This window comes from Nanorana parkeri, unplaced genomic scaffold, assembly GCF_000935625.1.
Source record: "Nanorana parkeri isolate BGI_ZX_2015 unplaced genomic scaffold, ASM93562v1 scaffold933, whole genome shotgun sequence".
NCBI lineage: Eukaryota > Metazoa > Chordata > Amphibia > Anura > Dicroglossidae > Nanorana > Nanorana parkeri.
Genome location: NW_017307201.1, coordinates 250,951 through 270,154, shown reverse-complemented (window position 1 = coordinate 270,154; position 19,204 = coordinate 250,951). Strand labels below are relative to the sequence as shown.

General features: G+C 43.3%; 1 long non-coding RNA gene across 1 annotated transcript; it reads left to right on the top strand.

Moving 5' to 3' along the window:
- Window positions 1-2,499: 2,499 nt before the first annotated feature.
- Window positions 2,500-18,524, top strand: LOC108795110. The gene is made up of 3 exons (XR_001941736.1): window positions 2,500-2,573; window positions 10,050-10,132; window positions 18,449-18,524. It is a non-coding gene; the product is annotated as an uncharacterized LOC108795110 (long non-coding RNA).
- The last annotated feature ends 680 nt before the right edge of the window (window positions 18,525-19,204 follow it).

Sequence of the window (19,204 nt, the reverse complement as noted above, 5' to 3'; positions counted from 1 at the left end):
AAATGTGTTTCTTTAGCAAAATAAAGCTGTCAGAGATTTAAGGCTTGCCATATTCTACTAGAAAAAAAATATTTTTATTTCTAACTGTTAATTTTGTAAACTTATAGCCACCTCATCTCTAGTGAAACAATTGTCACTGGTACAGGAAGTGATGAAAAATCTCACTATTAGAACACCAGAAAGCAGTAAAAACCCCACTGGCGTTGTAAAAGTTCCCCACTCTAGCTAAAACTGAAAAAAAGAGTTTGGGCTGCACATACACTTTCATCTAAAAATTGTAAATCAATTTGCACATCACTAACTGAGCAGAAGGGATTCTATTAAAGTGACACTAAACTCAGGTGCTAAATCTTAAAAATACATTCAAGTACCTTACCTATTAACAGAAATGCATCTTATTTGTGTATCACTCGGCTATAGATCCTCCAATCATCTCTGAATTGGTGCTGACACTGTCCTTCCTTCTGGAGGGTGGCTACTTTTGTTCCCCATGGTCCCGGTGTGTGTTGTAAAGTAGTCACTGCATCAAGCTCACTCCCAATCTCAATACAAATGAGTAAACTGAACAGGTGATTATAGTCCATCACGGTAGTGAGTTTGGAGCAGTGGCTACTTTACATCACACACAGGGACCATGGGGAACAAAAGTAGCCACCCTCCAGAAGGAAGGACATTGTCAGCATGAATTCAGAAATGATTTGAGGATCTACAACTGAGCGATACACGAATAAGATACATTTTGTTAATAGTTAAAGGAGAATTATGGGGTGAGTGAAAAAACACTCATTCCCATAATTCAAGCCGACCTAGGACACTGAAGCGGTCACAGATCATCTCTATTGATTGGGAAGTCAGCGAACACACACCGCCAATCGCTGCTTACAATCGCTGCAAACACATACATACCACACAGCTTATTCAATAAAGGCCCTTAAGCCTTCCACACTGATTAGGGATCAGAGGCATTAGGGATCTTTGAGGCCTCGTTCACACCATCCACACCATTCCGCCCTTATTGTGGCAGTGTAACTTCCCGAACCTCTCCCTGTAGAGAGCGGTGACTGTCAGTCACCGCTCCCCGCAAGGATTCTCCCCTCTGCTGCTTTTTCCAGCACTGACTGGAGGAACGGATGGGGGAGGGGGCAGGCACAGTTGGCTCTACCTCTAGAGAGGCAGAGCCAGCTGTCAATCAGCCAGCGGGGTGGATCTCAACAGTATTTGTTTCCATAAATAATATTGTATGTGACTTATTTTATTAGCTTTGGTCAGCTCCAAAGCGTGGCAATCATTTTACATCAGGTATTAGTGAATGTTCTCCCTGTAATATATAACAAATCACAAGCCATTTTCCTGTTTTGTGAAATGCTCTGTTTAGAGGCACTGCAATCTTTCTTTTTTTTATTAATTTGGTTGCACATTTAACACACAGAAATGCTGTTGCGTCTATGATATGCCTTAACAATACAATGTGTAAAATGGTGTATAAGTGTGTACATTAGCGTGAAAGAGAGGGAGGCAAAGAAAGAGAGAAATAGAAAAATATCTTAAAGCGACACTAAACTCAGAAATAAAAAAATAAAAATAACTTCTATAATATACATAATCGATGACTGTGTACCTTTTTTTGTCGTTGTTCAGCTTTAAATGCTCCAAAATCCATTTTATTTTTCTCCAGCCACAACTTCCTGCCAGAGGGTGGCTACTTTTCTTCTCCATGGTCCCTATGTGTGCTGAAAAGTAGCCACCCTCTGTGCTGGTTCATGTCAAGGAGTACACCGTGTCTTCTCAGTCTCCGCCCACAGATCCTCCCCTCTGGACTCTGCATGGAGCTGGGATTTCTTCAGCTCTCCCACACTAATATATGATCTGTGATTTCTCTCCTCCTGGCTTACCAAGGAGGGAGTGTGGGTGGACCAAGGAGGGAGTGTGGGGGGAGCTGCTTGTGAGGAAATTCAGCATGTGAGCTGTCACCAGCCTCATACTCACATGCTGAATCTGGTCACACAGTCACAGAGGATACGGCTCCTACATTTCAAATACAATTGTTTTTCTATATAGATTGTTGAAAACTTGATGTTTGTTGTAGATTTGTTGTAAAGCTATTGTATGTAGTTTTGGTAATTCAGAGCATTGCAGAGGAGATTGTGAGGAATTAAACTGTTACAGATTGTATAGTGAGGAGAGGAAGGGGAAGTGGGGAGGAGGCAGCTGTGTGCAGTGAGAGATGTTTTCTCTCTGTCTCATGGGAGTTGTAGGTAAAGAATTATATGCACAGGACCAGTGCACGGCTCCTACTAAGGGGCAGGAAGTGTGCCTGGAGAGAAGAGACACAGGAGCGAGCACAGCAGACTTTCTAAAGGGATTCAAATAGTAAGACTTTATTTTAAAACATAAATATTGCTTTGGAGAATATTCATTGTGTAGATGTATATAAGGAGAAAAAAGCAGAGGGTTTTTGTGTCACTTTAACTTTCATGTTCACAGAATCCTGAAGGTATAATTGTGAATAAGGAGAACCGTGTTATAGAAAAAGGAATATTTGCATTCCCAATGAAAATCCCAGAGCTGGTCACGTAAGTTTCTTTTTCTTTTCCCGCTTGTTCACCTCTTTTTTCTTATTTTACCATCAAGGAGATAAAGGTAATTATCAGCCATAGTGTTGTGACAAGAAACAGTGGAGTTGATTTAATACAATAGTAGAGGCTGTTCACTTAGCAAAGTGTGTGTCCAATTAGCTTAGTACATAAGGTGAGGCTGTGTTTACTTAGTTTGTATACCCGATTTCATGCATGGGAAATTTAAAAAAAAAACAAGATTTTTGCATGCCCATGATTGGATGGTTGGTGTGAACACAGCTTCACCTTATTATCTAAGCTTATTGAGTATTTTCTTTGCACCATGAACATGTTTTAGTAATCATCTCCATCCACATATCTCTCTAGACAAGAAGTAGACTTGGCAAGTCTCTCTCCAAAAATCAAATGGTGAAAGTAGTAATAATAAGGGCATTGATGGAGGTGCTTGCACTTTTACCTCAAGGCCCGTGCAGACTTTTTGAAAAAAACATTCATTTACAGGAGTAGGAAGGTCATAGTTGTTGGAAGTCATGTCTGTAAGCGGAATACTGGTGCTATGGTTGCAAGAAAGATATTTTTTACCAGATTTTTTTTACCAGACGTGCGTCCGTTACCTCCAAGTCCATCTAGGGCCAACAAAAAAACAGAACAGAGCTCTGTTGTGGTGAACCTGAACGTGGCAGATTGGAGGTAATTGGATAAAAATGGACACATGTTCGCTTTCATCTGACTGCCCATAGACCTAACTAGTGATGGGCGAACAGGCCCGAGTTCAGTTCGAATTCGAACTTTAGAGCATCCAAAAAGTTTGAATTCAAACTCAAACTCAATGCAAGTCTATGGGGGTAGAACTTTCAAAAACAATAGTCCCCTTTTTGAAGGCTTATATGCAGGGGATCCCTGTGCATTGTTTCTCTGCTGATGAGAACTAATGCTTCCGTGTGAAAAGGGCTTTATTTTGGAAGGTAATTTTTGAAAACCTTGAATTAAAAAATGCTTTTCTAGCAGTTATTTGTGTTAACCTTAATTAAACTGAAGTTTTTCTAAGAACCTAAGATAAAAAGATCAATAAATTGCAGCACTATCATTGGTATTAGATGAACACCAGTCAAGCAAAGCAGCCTGAAGCTAAAACAAAATAAAACCATACTGTCATGCATTCATCACAAAAAACATTTTATAACATGTAATTTTTTTATTAAGCTATTTTTAGTCTATTTCAAACAGCATGAGCATACCCAGTGGGCACCAGAGGACCTGACAAGGTCATCTGGCACCCAAGGTAAAAATGACAAGTTTGTCTCCTCTCCTCTAAAAAAAATAGATAAGGGAAGCAGAGGAATGAAGGAGTTTTTTTTGTTACAAGTGCAACACCTGGTGTAAGTTTGGGGTTTTGTGGATCGCAACTGCGGAGGCCAATCAGACGGAACCCTGGTTTCACTCCCAATCTTAACGGGGAGTTAGGGTTCAAGCATCACATCCAAAAATAACAGAGGTAAAAGGTTGGATGGGATTATTACTGCATAAGCCCAATCACAAGTAATAGTAACAAAAGATGTAAAGGTTCAGGATTTCAATTAGGGTAGGATTGATATCAGCTATGGTTAGAGGTAGAGTTGTATTCTCCAAAAGGACCACTAGATGGAGCATGCAAGTTAATCCAGCTTCTCTGTACACACAGTCAGTTTATCTCAATGGTAATGCAATATGCCAGGGTACTTGCGATTAAATGGAGTAGCAGAAGGAGCTGGGGGTCCAAGTGGAGTTCGTTAAAGGTTCTCTGTAGCTGGTAGCAGTATTGGAAGGTATGGGGGGTCCCAGGAGACAGCAGGCGTTCAGTCTTCAATATTGGAACGCCATACTGTCTCACTGGGGCGTTTATATAGGGCTAAGAGGCGGGGGGAGGAGCCGCCGAACGAGGCGGAGCACTTCCGTGTGCCAAGGTGGAACGCACCCGCCGTCCGAACCCGGAAGTGGATGCGCGCGCACCCCGCCGGAACGCAGACGGCCCGTCCCGTGAGGCAGAACCCTGTACCCCCCGATTCCTAGGTGAGCGGTGACGGCGGTTGCCGTTACAACAAGGGATGAGTTTCTGGTTTGGGCCAAACATTAGTTTGACCCAAAATTGCATACAGTTTAGGAAAATAGTGAACTAATGTGGCCATTAACTGATATAGCAACCAGTTACCAATCATGCACTTCCTGACCTTTGAACTATGATCCGGTAGTTGAGAAGGGCAAGAAATTGTGCTTTTTTATGTCCCAACACCCCCCTATAAAAGTCAGGGTTTCCAGCAGCCATTTGTCAGTGTGTGTGCAGAGTTGGAATAGATAGAGATAGCTGACAAAGTGTTCTTTAAAGGGAGAGAGATTGTAGTTATACAGTTCTGTAAACTTGTGCTATAAACATCACTATAAAGTGCTCTATTTTGCTACCTTATTACAATTAATTGCAGTGTGGTGGGCTACATAGTATGTACCCCTGTGTTCACTGTTCTGTATTTTGATATTGTGAATGTGGTGTGGTGTTCTGTATTATTGTGTACCCACCTCTGTTTTCACAATGCATAGACCCAACAGTTCTTTTTAGGGCTAGCTTTTTGTGTGTTAGCAACAACTTAAGCTGCTGCTTAGCTGCTAAACCCCGTTGCAGTTTTATTTGTTTTCTGGTGCTTTATTGGGGCTTTATTTTCTTTCCTTAATTTTACCTGTTTATATTTCTTTTTTACTTTCAGTTAGATATATTTTATTTAAATAAAAGCAGTATTAATTTGTTCTTGACAGAGGCAAAGCTGCCCATTGTTTGCAGCAAGTCACCGCGATTTGCGGTCCACGAAACTCGCGTTTACGAAAACCTATCAGGCTCTATCCTAATGGATACGCGCTGAAATACGCACCAGTGCACCAAAGCACCACATCCTTAATTTCCCTATTGCCATAATTGGTAATAAAGTTAGGCATTATCCTATATTTGTCATGTCTGGGAGAGGCAGATGTTCTTCACGTGCAGCTAGTGGGGGGTGAGCAGGTTCCGCCTTACCAGAACAAAGCAGTGTTCAGGCTTAACCCTTAAGAGAAAACAAGGGAACAGAGCGCCACCTGTGTAAAATCGTTTGTTAAGATAAATATTAATTTAATCTTGGCTGACTGCGGCCTGTTGACGGTGATGTGACTGGAGGCAACCGTGTTACATAAATAGCTAGGTGTGCACCTAGCTATTTATGAATTTGACCCTAGTGTCTTAAAGTACAGCAGCTCCAATACATTTATATAATTTTAAATTAATTTTTAAATTAATTTTAAATTATTATTCACAATTTGAACTAGTTTTTAAATATTTATTGTAAACATCCTTAAAATCATCCATAAGCGCGGATTACACAGATTCCACCAACCGTGCTACATAGTCGGGGCAATACCATGTTAACAGACAGTGTGGGGGTTAACAGTGCATAGCAGCACATTTTAATCAGCAGCTGCATCTGTGCTTTTTTTTCCCTCCACCTCTACAGCTTATCCTGCTGTTGCCTTACAAACTTGCCTGCAGAGTAGGGACAAGAGTAGATTTCAGCCTGATTGTAAGTTTGCTAACCCCACCCTGCCATCTCCAGCAGAATCCATAAACAGGTGGGTGTCTCCTCCCCAGTTGCTAGAGTAGCAGAAAAAATTGTCACCCAATCACCCTCCCTGTCCAGTGTCTTATTGCAAGCTCTGCAAAATTGCTAGCTTTACAGCTGACCTATTCCAGCTGATGGAGTCTATGGCTCTTCCGCCACATTGTGGACTGTGCTACATAACAGTGGGTGGTACCAGCTGCAATTTTTTCACCCAGAAGGTCATCCCTACCTTCCGCCAGCATGCTGAAAGTAATGTCTCCATGACGTTGGACCACAGTCAGTTGCAGATTCAGGGTCCACATAACAACAGACACATGGTCCAGCATTCAGGGGCAGAGACCTGACATCTCCCTTACAGTGCACTGGGAAATTTTTCCGGCGGCTAGAAAGGATGCAGGACTTGGCACGCAGGTGAAGCGGGTGGTGTCACCCCCATATCCTGCACCTTGATGATGGTGACTGGCTTAGTCACCTCTACCCCCTCTTTCTCAGTGTCCTCCTTCTGTGACTTGTCAGAGCCACCAGCAGTTGCTAGTTTGGTACCCTGGCTTTCATGGTATCCTGCAGCATGCCAAAAGAGTGTGTGGACACTTTAGGCACTCATACCTAGCATTCACCTGGCTGAAATGCAGCACCAAAACAAGCTGCCTGCCACATGCCCGACAAAACATTGTCCATTCTGCAGCAGCTGCACCTGCAGTAGCAGGATGTCAGATTATTTGTGTGTTTATGGGAAAAGGACAGGCTCTGGGAATCTAGCGTTCTTTTCACCACATTGGTGGCTCCAGAGTCAGGACATATGTATCAGCTCATCATTAGGGTCGCCTCTTCTTCGAATGGTTAGCTGCGGCCATGCAGGCATAGTGACAAGATTCCTCTGGTGTTCCTGCTGGAGCACACACTGCATGTTATAATAGACTGGGCTATAAAGGCACAGCAGCAGGAGAATTTGTGAGGCAGAGACAGTAGCAGGCAAAGCACTAGGAAGAGGAGCACTTGGTGACAGCAGTGAGGAGGAGGACATGGGGCAGGCTTCTTGGGATTTCCCCCCCTTCCAAACCCAAACAGTTGTACATGGGTGGGGTGAGGTGTCCTCAGTGACACTGATGAATCAGGATCCTCTGTTGAAGACAATTTGTGGCAAATTGGCTCATTCATCCTAATGTGCCAGTGCAAGGACCCCATGATTTAGGACACCTTTTTGGATCCCAAAAAATAAGGGGAAAATGCTAGATCTCATACTGCCATCCCAGAGGGAGCACAAAATGCGGTGAAAAAGACTCTTGTCGTCTTTTTTAGGGAGTGTCAGGATCCCCTTTCATGGAAAACATACCTCCAATTCTTAGGTCCATGGGGGGACGTGCAGTGGTGGTGGCTGCCTCAGCGATGCTTTTAGGTCACTTTTCAATTTCAAAGCAGAGAGACCTGACTGATGGCAGCAGTCACAGGCCGCACCTAAACAGTATGATGTTAGATAACTTGGGGTCCAGGGTGGATATGGATAACCTTAGAACTGAGGACCCCATTACATTTTGGATGTCCAGACTGCACCACTGGCGGAGCTTGGTCAGTATGCAATGGAGCCGTTGGCTTGCCCTGTGGCCATTGTGCTGTCAGAGAGGGCATTTGGTGTGGCAGGTGTTTTTGTAACAGAGAGATGAATCTGCCTGTCCCCTGACCCAGTTGACTGGCTAACTTTTATTAAAATGAACCAGCCCGGAAGGAGCAATGATTGGGAAACCCATGCAGTTGATTCTAATCATTATGTTTTGGCTTGGAATCTAGCCCCCCCAAAATTATTATACCTTACAACATCACAAAATGCCACCACTGCTTATCTGTTGCCATTGCATTTTCCTGCCACAATTTCAAGCTCTCTCTGCTGCTTCTGGCCTGCCAACATTACCAGAACCTGCCACATCTGCTCTATAAACATTACCAACTCCTGCCACCAGTATCAACTTCTTCCACCACTGCAGGCATGCCACCATTACCGTCCCCTTCCACTGCTATTGACCTGCCACTATTATTATATTGTGCTGCCTCTACTGCCCTATTCTGGTGCTCCAGCACTGTAAAGGTGCCGCACATAACATTCACAGCTGGTCCTCAGCGGCAAAAATGTGTCATTTTTTTTGCAGGATCAAGTCTGCATTACGTCTCAAAGCTTCCACCCTATTCTGGTGACCAGGCACTGTAAAAGGACCACATTAGCATTAAACCACATAAAACACTAGCAGAGCTGTTCCCTCAGCAAACATCTGACTTTTATATTTGCACTGCATTATGGCCACTACATAGAGCCTCAGAGCCTGGGGTCTGGAGTTTTTGGAATTGGGGTTGTATATAGGAACAATATCATTTTTTGAAAAAGCTGTACCTTTTATGATAGTAAGTCATTAAGGTGCAGTTCAATTACGTTCCCTAGGCTGAGTTCATGTCATCAGTATGCTGCAGGCAGGAAGAAGCATTTCCAGTGATTAGGCTGCAGAACTGTAGCAAGTCAAAATGTGAGAGGCTGTAAAAAGGGGCTGAATCTGTGTCACACATTCATGAGCACAGACAAGAACTTCACAGGCCCCAGGATTTAAAGGAGAACTATGGGGTTAAGGCTTTTCCCCATAGTTCTCCTTAGGGTAACGGGAGGACACAAACTAGCGTCCTCCCTTCACCCTAGGCTCAGTATACTGAGACGCCGCAGTATACCGTGAGCAGCAGCTGTATACTGAGACGCAGCAGCTGAAGCGTGCCGGGATTCGCCCAGCTGCGTGACTGACAGCTGGCTCTGCCTATCTAGAGGCAGAGCAAGCTGTACCCGCCCCCTCCCCCGTCCGTTCCGCCAGTCAGCGCTGGCGCATCAGAGCGGGGAGAGGGGAATCCAGCCCCTCCCCTGTCACGGCAGAGAGCTGTGACAGGATCGAGAGGTGAGCGAACGCCGGTATGTGTTTGTTCACCTCCCGATCTACTGAGCCAACCTGTGACAGTCTCATTGTCACAGGTCGGCTAGAACTATGATGTGAGTAAAAAGCACTCACCTCATAGTTCTCCTTTAAATGACTGCCATCTCTCAGTGTAGGAAGTAGATGCTGATCCTGGATATTGCCTGAATAAAAATAGCCCCATCCTTCTAGAGATAAAAACAGATGGGGACTTTGGCTTTGCCAAGGGGAATACAGTGGTCTCTATGAGAGGTGTAAACTACCTGTAAGTGTTACACTTACACATGCACATAAAGTAGTATTAAACTTTCAAACTTTTTCTTTAACAATGAATTCAGATTAAATAATTATACATTGCCAAGCAAAGTATTTCTTTACATTTTTGCCCAAGCAATTACATTCATCATGTTTCAGAAAAGCTGGCTCCAACTCTCTGAGCTCCGCTTCCCTGAACTTTCTATCCAGTACAAAATCACAAGGGACAGAGCAGTCCCCAGCACATATCCATCTACTAGCTTTTAGAAGGGAGGACGGAGGAGAGGAGAACAGGGAGGAGGGAAGAGGTTTGCTTTTACTTTACCTGTGTGTTTGTGAACACGCACACAGCTTTCTAGAACACACAAGTATGGCTCCATGGGACCTTGCAAGGGAAAGGAGCCACCCCACAACAGAATATCAGGACCAGTGCTCAGGGGACCAGCTAATCCTGCAAGAAGCTAAACATTTTAAACATCAAGGAGTAGCATCCATTGTAATTGATTTAATTAGTATTTGAAAGAATTAAAACCGTTTTGACTTTAATGACTAACATGAAAAATATATGTGATGCTAGGTCCACTTGGTAAGTCCACTAGATATATAGATTGTAATGGTCAAGATATTGGGAACATGTCACTTGTTTTATTTTACACCCATAGATTTGGCACATGGAAACTTATTGCAAAATTTCAAGATGCACCACATAAGAAATATACCACGCAGTTTGAAGTGCGGGAATATGGTAAGCTTACTGAAAAAAAAATGCTGGTCTTTTAACAATGAACATAAGAAATGTAATTAGTCACCCTTCATATTGCAAGCCTGTTAGGACAGTTTGACTTTCCTTGTTTTAGAATAAATTGTTGTAGCATCAAAGTACTGTACTAGCCATCTATGAAAGCAGTAAATTTGCCATTAAAATTAACATTTTTAAACATTTGTTTGTGTGTGTGACACAGTACAATGATTGACCTGAAAACCACATATTAAAGCAAACCTAAAGGTGCCCCTTTTAGCCATAACATGCACAATATTAGCACATTATGGCAAACTAATCCCCTCCAGCGCTGTGCTCCTCCCTTGCCTGTACCTCCATCTTCATCCCGGTCTTCTTCCAGATTTTAAGTCTTAGGCTGCTTGATTGGGCGGGCCCGATTACATAACTCCTGCTGATACGCACTGGAATTACTTCGTCTTGGCATGCTGAGTCTGTTCACTGAGCTGCTCTTGCATGGCTCAGCATACAGAAAAAAATAATAGAAAGAAGCTTTTATGGCAGAAAAAGCTTAACTTGGCCATACACTGCTAATTTTGGATGGTTCTTGATTAGCACCCTTTTGGCCGGCATTCCTCGATCAGCTGATCAAAGGAGCCAGACAAAAAATCTTCGAACGAAACAGATCGGGCAGCCAGTTGCCGGCTTTGTTTGAGTATTCTGACAGTGACAGGCAACTGCTGTCAGAACAAAATGAAGACTCCGACAGATTCCTTGATCAACGCTTGCAAGCGTTGATGGAGGAATCTGTAACATTTTATTTGTCCAGCTCACAGGTTGAATGAAGAAAATATTACAGTGTATGGAAAGCTTTACATAGTTTATTCTGTGATAAAAAGCCTGCTGCTTGGCAATTTTATTTCTTACTTCTACTTTAATGCAAAAAAAAAAGTGGCGCAATTGCTACCTCATTGACAAATAGATTGCGGTAAAATGGGATTCAACAAATCATTCATAATTAATCTGCAGAACCTTCCAGTAAGCTGGAAATAGGTAAAACTATATTCAAAGTTAAATGAAGTATTCAAATTGGGGATAGGGCCTTGCCACACTCATTTTGGTGCAAAGGAATATGTGCTTCCCTTGCTTATAATAGTGATTGTGTAGAAAGTTAGGTATGAACTAACTATGTCTTGGTGTAGACCAGCCTTTTTCAACCGTGGCACCCTAAGGTGCCTTCTGGGTTTGTGAGGGGTGCTTTGAAATTTGTACACAGTGTCATACATTTCCATAGTGTAGGCGAGCCAGCCACCAACACCATGGAAATGAATCCCCCGCTAATCTAGGGCGGCATCCTAGACCTCCCAGCATTTAGAAGAGGATAGAAGTCGGCCTCCATTCAATTAAATGTGTGTGAAAGCTTTAGAAATTTGGAAAAACTTAGCACTTTAACATAGAACATTAATAGTGGATTATGAATTATGGATTGGAATACTGATCTTTGGACTTTTAAAGCGACATTTTAGTTATTTGCTTTCAAAGTATTTTATTAAATTTTCTTATTTTGAGGACATAGAGTATACATAACTCAGGTACAATAACATACATAACATGAGAAATACAGACAAAGAAATTTCGATCAGCCCTAGATAACAGGATGCTAGGAAAACTGTCTTCACCTTCCATATTATCCTCAAGCTACTGTACACGCCCAGAAGCCATTAAACATTAGGCCAACCAACATTAGTTCTGGTCCTGCTAAAATTGTAAGTATTAAAGTATCTTGAAACTACTTCACACTTCCTCAGAAGTGCAAGACTAATAAGGTCAAATATCCACTAAGGGCCGATCAATCAGACAGTACAAAAGGAAGAGATAAAGAAGAGAAAGAAAAAGAGAAAGGTAAAGATAAAGAAGGCTCCGAGGATGTTGTTATTACTCCCTCCCAGTTATCAATTCAGGTTGGATACAAAACAGGTTGCAGATATAGTCATTCCAGTAAACCCTTTATATGCTCATGTATGCCATCCTTGAACCCCACACGTCCCCAAACTGTTTGTGTCTATCTTGTAGTATGCTTGTCAGTTTTTCATGTGTCATTATCCAACACATTTTACTTTTGAAATAGGCAAATGGTACCCTGTCTGTCTTCCAGGCTTTGGCAATAGATATCTTGGCTGCTATAAAAATAAAAGCAATTCGTTTGTCTAAAGCTTTGGTTACCGATGGAATAGGATGATTAAGAAGTGTGTATTGTGGATCCCTAGGAACCCTCACTCCTGTAACCCGATCAGTCAATGCAAAGACTCTGTTCCAAAAAGGGCGCAGACGAGGGCAGAGCCACCAGGTATGTAGCATAGTGCCCAACTCTGAGCAGCCTCGGAAACATAGAGGAGATGAATCCGCAAAAATGGTTGCCAGCCTGGAAGGGACAAGATACCAGCGCATGAAAACTTTGAGGTTTGCCTCAATCAGGGAAATATTAAGTAGACCCCGGGGGAGAGTCTCGAGCAGCAGTTATGCCAAGACTCTAAGGGAAGAGTTAATGACAATTCACGTTCCCAAGCTAGCATGTATGGCAATTTTGTAGGATGTTCCAGAAACAGTGAGTAAATTAGAGAGATACCACCCTGTGGGTCAGTGAAGTCCCAACACCATCTCTCGTAGGGGGTAAAAGCCAAAGAGGTGTCCAAGGCCAAGGAGGTGTCCAAAGAGGTGTCCAAGGCCAAGGGAGGACAAAAAGTGCCGGATTTGACTGAAGCAGAACAGCTCCCTTGGGGGCAGGCTCAACCTGTCAGTGCAATACAATTGCGTCAACGGTTTACCATTTTTATAATTATTGCCTATATGGTAAAGGCCTTTATCAATCCACCATTTGAAACCCTGCGAATGTAGTCCAGGGAGAAAACGGGGGTTTCCAAAAAGGGGGGCTAGAGGCATATGAGGAGAGGCAAAAGGATAAGTCCTCCGTAGCCTGTCCCACAGTGCCAAGGAGTGTGATAATGTCGGAGCCAATACCACGGGGCCTATCCTCGGAGGCCTTCCACATCAGCGAGTCCACTGACACTCTAGAGGCTGAGTGCGATTCCATCGCTACCCAGTCCTGCACCTCCCGGCTAGAATAGACAGTGGAGAGCTGAGTAAGACGTGCTGCCTGGTAGTATAGCCAGAAAGTAGGAACCCCCAGGCCACCCGACCGTTTTGAACGGAAAAGCACAGATTTGGCAAATCGGGGACTCTTTCCCCCCCAAACGTACCTGATGATTGCAGCTTGAAACCTCATTAGGTCCACCCTATTTACCGCGATTGGCAGTGCATGAAAGAAATAGAGCAGTCGTGGGAGGATAGTCATTTTGACTGTATTTATCCTGCCCAACCAGGATAAATTGTAGGAGGATTATTTTTCAGAATCGCTCAGCAATCGTCTGAAGAGAGGAGGATAATTAGACTTGTACAAGTTAGAAAAGTTAGATGCTAAATTGATCCCTAGGTAAGGTAAAGACTCGGTATCCCAGGTGAAGGCAAAGTGAGAGTTCAAACCCGCCCACAGATCCAATGGAAGATTAATATTTAGAGCGATGGACTTGGATTCATTAATCCGTAATCCAGAGATATCCGCAAAGGCGTTCATAGTTTTCAAAACATTAGGCAAGGAGGTCATCAGAGATGTTAAGAATAACAACATATCGTCTGTGAAAAGCACACATTTGTGTTCCCCATCTCCACAGGTGACCCCCTTGATATCGGGATTAGCTCTAATAGCAACAGCCAGGGATTCAATCCCAATCGCAAACAAAATAGGCAAGAGCGGGCAGCCCTGTCTCGTGCCTCTGGAGATATCAATCGGGTCGGACAGATAGCCATGGATCGGCACCATCGCCCGGGGATTAGAATAGAGGTTTTGAAGGATCTGCAAAAAGGAGGGCCCAAACCCCCACCTCTCCAACACCCGAAACAAGTAGTCCCAGGTCACTGAGTTGAACGCTTTCTGGAGGTCCACTGAAAGAAGCATCCCCCTCTGGAGTGGACCTCCATCCCAGCCAGCACGTAGTAAGGACATAATATCCAGGGCCCTACGAATCTGATCTGGTCCCTGTTGCCCCACTATAATGCCTACTTGATCCTGATGGACATACGATGAAACTAATCTATTCATACGATTGGCCAAGATCTTCGTCAATAATTCAAGGTCGTTATTAATCAATGAGATCGGCCTATAGTTACCTACCTCACCTGGGTCCTTATTAGGTTTGGGCAAAACAGTGATGAATGCTTTATTCAACTCAGAGTCCAGAACAATTCCCTTACGGAGTTCATTAAAAAAGCTACTTAAGTGGGGGGTCAAAACTGCTGACATTTTTTGTAATAGGAAGCTGGGAAACCGTCTGGACCCGGAGCGGACGTGGATTTTGCTTGTTTGATAGCAAGTGTAATTTCAGCCAGTGTAATAGGCTCCTCCATAATTTGGCGATGTTCGTTGGCTATAGACGGGGTTGGGATAGTCTGTAAAAAAGTCTTCAGTCAGTTTGTACAGAAAAGGGGCGCGGGGTATTTATAGAGAGTGGTGAAAAAGGTATGAAATTCCCGAAGTACCCTCTTTGGGTTACAGGTATAGGCAGCTTTAGTACATCTGAGTTTGGGCATGGTTCTGTGATGAATTTTAGGGGATATTTTGGAAGCTAATAAAGAGCCAATTCGATCTTTGTGAGTATAAAATGTTTTTTCCGTCCATCGAAGGCTTTTCTCAGCCCTGGTGGTCAGAAGCAAATTCAGATCAAGTCTAAGCCTTTCTATAGTTCTCAACGTGGCGGGGTCCCGAGTCCGCTTATGAAGGCCAACAATGTGTTGTAATTCCCCCTCCAGTTCCAAGATGCGTTTGTTGCGCAATTTCTTGGATCTGGTGGCCATCTCAATAAGCCGTCCACGAATGGTCGCCTTATGTGCGGCCCAGGTCATTACCAGAGAGATAGAAGGCAGCGCGTTCAGAGCAAAATATGTTTCTAGATGCGTTGCAATTTCAGAACAAATGGCAGGATCACTCAGCAACGACTCTTTGAGCCTCCACATAAACGGTTTAGCAGAATCACCCAGGGCAACCGCAGAAAGGATCACCATGGAATGGTCAGACCAAGCCACATCTTTGATTTTTACTGACTTCAACATGGGCAAAAATGTGGGAGAAACGAAAATATGATCAATCCTGGCATAAGTGTTATGTGCTGTGGAAAAATGAGTAAAATCCCTAGTCGAGGTGTTAAGGTCCCTCCAGGCATCCACCATTGAGTGGACTCTCAACAGTCATGCTAAGCGGGTCCCAGTTTTAGGCGGAGGCCTGAGTGTCGATTTACGTGGGTTGGAACGGTCCATTACTGAATCTAAGGCTACATTGGAATCCCCCCACAGACTACAATGCCTTCCAACTGCGAAGAGAGATACTGAAACATATTAGTAAAAAATTGGATTTGGGCTGTATTGGTAGCATAATAAGCTATAAGAGAGTACAACTGATCTTCTAGGTAACCCTTTAGCAAAAGGAAACGGCCCTTGGGATCCCTGACAATGTGTAGAGGCCTAAAAGAGACATGTCCAGCGAAACATATGGCCACCCCTCTAGTTTTATCTGGAGCATTCGCTAAGAAAAATGTGGCGTAGTGACTATGCAAAAAGGACGGATTATAAGTCGATGGGAAGTGTGTCTCCTGTAAGAAGAGGATGTCAATGCTATTCGAGTGGTAAGACTGGAAAGCAAGACGTCGCTTCACAGGAGAGTTAAAACCTTGCACATTATGAGATGCAAATATGAATGGTTTGCTAGAACTCACAGCGGCCATAGGGAATTGAGTAGGTGGAGCTCTTTCCCCTCTGTGACACACAAGTTGTGCCTAGCCCTGAAGAGGCTACACCTACACACACAAAGGAGAAAGAAAGAGAAAAGAGACAACCATACAGATAAAAACATCAAACAATTATTAACTCTAAAGGACGGAAGGGTTAAGCCCAAGACCATCCTATAACAAAGTGTTATATCAACAATCGTTGATATACCGTTTGATGTAGGCAGCTGGGTAAACCCCGGAGACTAGATCAAACTAGGGCACACGACTAGGATCAGCGGGCACCCCTACCCCCCTTACCGTAAAAAAAATACAGGGAGCAGAACCCAAGGCACAACACTGCCAATATGAGAAAGTTAAATATTTGTAGGATTAAGCTCAAGGGAAAAAATAAACACTAGCACCAGGAAGCCAGAAAAAAAAAAACAAGTGCGGCTATGAGACCACTTGTCCTGATGTCCATCTTCATGGTGGGAGGGCAGATGAAGAAGGTCGTCGCCGAGCCTGCATCCAGATGGGCGACAGAGGACGTGGCAAAGCCTCCCCCAGAGACTGGGGGGAGAGCGGATGACAATGAAGGCTCCTTAGAGATGATCCCCGGTTGTAGTAACAAATGTTCTCCCATAACGAAATCCGTGAAGGAGTGAGTCTTATTGTGGTATTGAAAGATCAATCGAAATTGGAAAGCCCATTGATATCTGATACCTTTGCTAGCAAATGCTTGAAGTAACGGTTTGAGTGACCTCCACTTTTGGATAGTGGCTGGGAGATGTCAGCGAAGATCTGCATAGGATGACCCCTGACCGTCAGGTCAGAGCGATCTCTAGCAATTTGCATTACCTGTTCTTTCACGAAGTAGTAATGCGGTTTCACAAGTATGTCCCTGGGAGGACCATCTGGGCGTGCTGCACCCAAGGCACGATGAACTCTATCCAGCTCCATACGATGTTCCACAATGTCTGGTATCAAGTCTTTTATAAGGGTCTTAACCGCCATGTCAAGGTCGGTGACAGATTCAGGGAGGCCACGAATGCGAAAGTTCAGGCGCCTGGATCTATTCTCAAGATCATCAATTTTTGACAATGCCTCCTCTAATTGTTGATGTAAGGTTTGAATATTAGCAGTATTTTGGTTTGTGCGATTGATCGTTTTATCCAGCTTTGTTTCCAGAGTGTCGATACGTGAGCCCAGGTCTCTAATATCTGCTTTAATATCCGTGGTTATCTGATTAGCCATCTTATGGAGGGCACGATCAAGCATTTCTTCAAATTTGGCCAGGAGCGTCGGGTGGGCCAGAACAGTCTCAGGATCAGTAGACATCTCTTAATCAGTGAGCTCAGGGCTGCTGGGAGAGGATACTGCCTGGGAATGCATCATATCTGCTAGAGTTCTCTCTATGAGAGAAGATGTGGATCCTGGGGAGTCACGGGCAGAGGATCGGGTACTCACTTCACCCCCGGAGTGCCTATGTTCGTCGCCGCCCTTCCCCCTCTGCTTGGGAGACTGCTGGGTTTTGGAAGCTGCAGGGGCGGCCGCCATCTTGGATCCTCGAGGCTGCTGTTTAGGGGCCATGTAGGAGTGCGATCGGGTCCGGTTTAAGGAGCCGCTGGCCATGTAAGGTAGCCCTGGACTGCCAGAGTCGTCTGCCGTCATTGGCTTAAGGTGTCGGTCTCTGCTGCTCTCGATTGGGGCTGAAGGTGCCCACCGATCTGCGGAGCTCGGTAATCAAGCGGCCATTTTACCGAGGATCCGTGCATGCGCCCATTTTAGTTATTTGGATAGATGATTATATTGCATGTTATCTAATCTATTTTGTTGTTTCACATATTTCCCATCTTTTATATATATAATATATATATATATTTTATATATAAACTTAACACATCAAATTTACAAGTTTAGTTATTAATGTACTTTGTAGCGCAGTGCACTAGGATTGGTTTCTTAAATAGTGAGGTTTTACTACTTTAGCACAGCGGCTCATCTATTTCTGATAAAATTATTTTTAGGAGTAGATATGGGTGCAAACTAATTTGTATGTATATTTTTACATTTACGTTTCTTGAATTTTAGATTGGGGTGCCTCAAATACTTTAAAGGGTGCTGTGACTAAAAAAAAGGTTGAGAAATGCTGGTGTAGACAAAGTACAAGTTTATGTTAAAGCTATGGGCTGCTGCACTTTGCACATTATCATTGATACTGGAACTACTCTTTTGAACAAGCTCATTTGGGTTTCACAATTTGTTAGGCACAAGTCATATACTGTATAATTATAGTGTGGCTCAACAATGAGGCAAATAATTTCAGCTAGCTAACACTATAGTGAATGCAAACATAATAATGCAGAACATAGAAAATAAAAACTAACACGTCAAATTTAATTAGAGGAAGAACGTAAAATTTACTTTAAAAAAAATGTATAAAATAGGCTGATTTATAACCCTGAATATCATTGCTTGAGGGCAAATATGCAGTTCTGCTTATAATACGTCCTTTCTTCTTTTCCAGTACTTCCAACATTCAGTGTTGAGCTGGATACAGAAAAGAAGTTTTTCTATTATCTGGATGATGAACTGGTTGTCAATATAAAAGCCAAGTAAGTACATTGACAGAACTCTTTTCAGAATACTGTGTTGGATTCAATGCAAAATGCCAATATGAGCTCAATTGGCTGTAAGCGTTTTTCAAAAGCTGTAAATGCAAGATTATTTTCCCACAATCAGAGCCAGCAAATTTTGCTATATATTTGTGACATTTATTTAATTATTTTCAAGTGACTGGTGTATTTTCATGTGAATTCTCATGTGAATGCAAATGATGATGCTGAAGGCAATAGCATAGTATTAAAGCGGAATTAAACTGCTATTATTTTTTTTGTTTTTGCCCTAATGTGGAAGTATTTGCCTACACCACTTTAGGACCACAAAGGGTAGCTTGGGACACAGGCATTCCATGTGTGACATTTTGTCAGATTGGAAGATACTATGAAGCAGAGCACTTTACATGTGAGGTGTGTGGGTCTGCTTACTGAATCTGTGTTGTGCAGCTCCCTTTCCTTTTGCGTGATGCATCACCAACCAGATTCAACCTGGCTTTCAGTGTGTAAGAGATAGCAAACAACATGGGTTGTGTTGCGTTACAACACATGCATTGGAGGTGTGCTCCCTCAAATGAATAGCACCACAATGCATTAATGCATTCATAGTGCGTTGCCATGTGTTGCAGTAATGCACAGGTGTGAATGGGCCTTTTGAGTTGGACTAT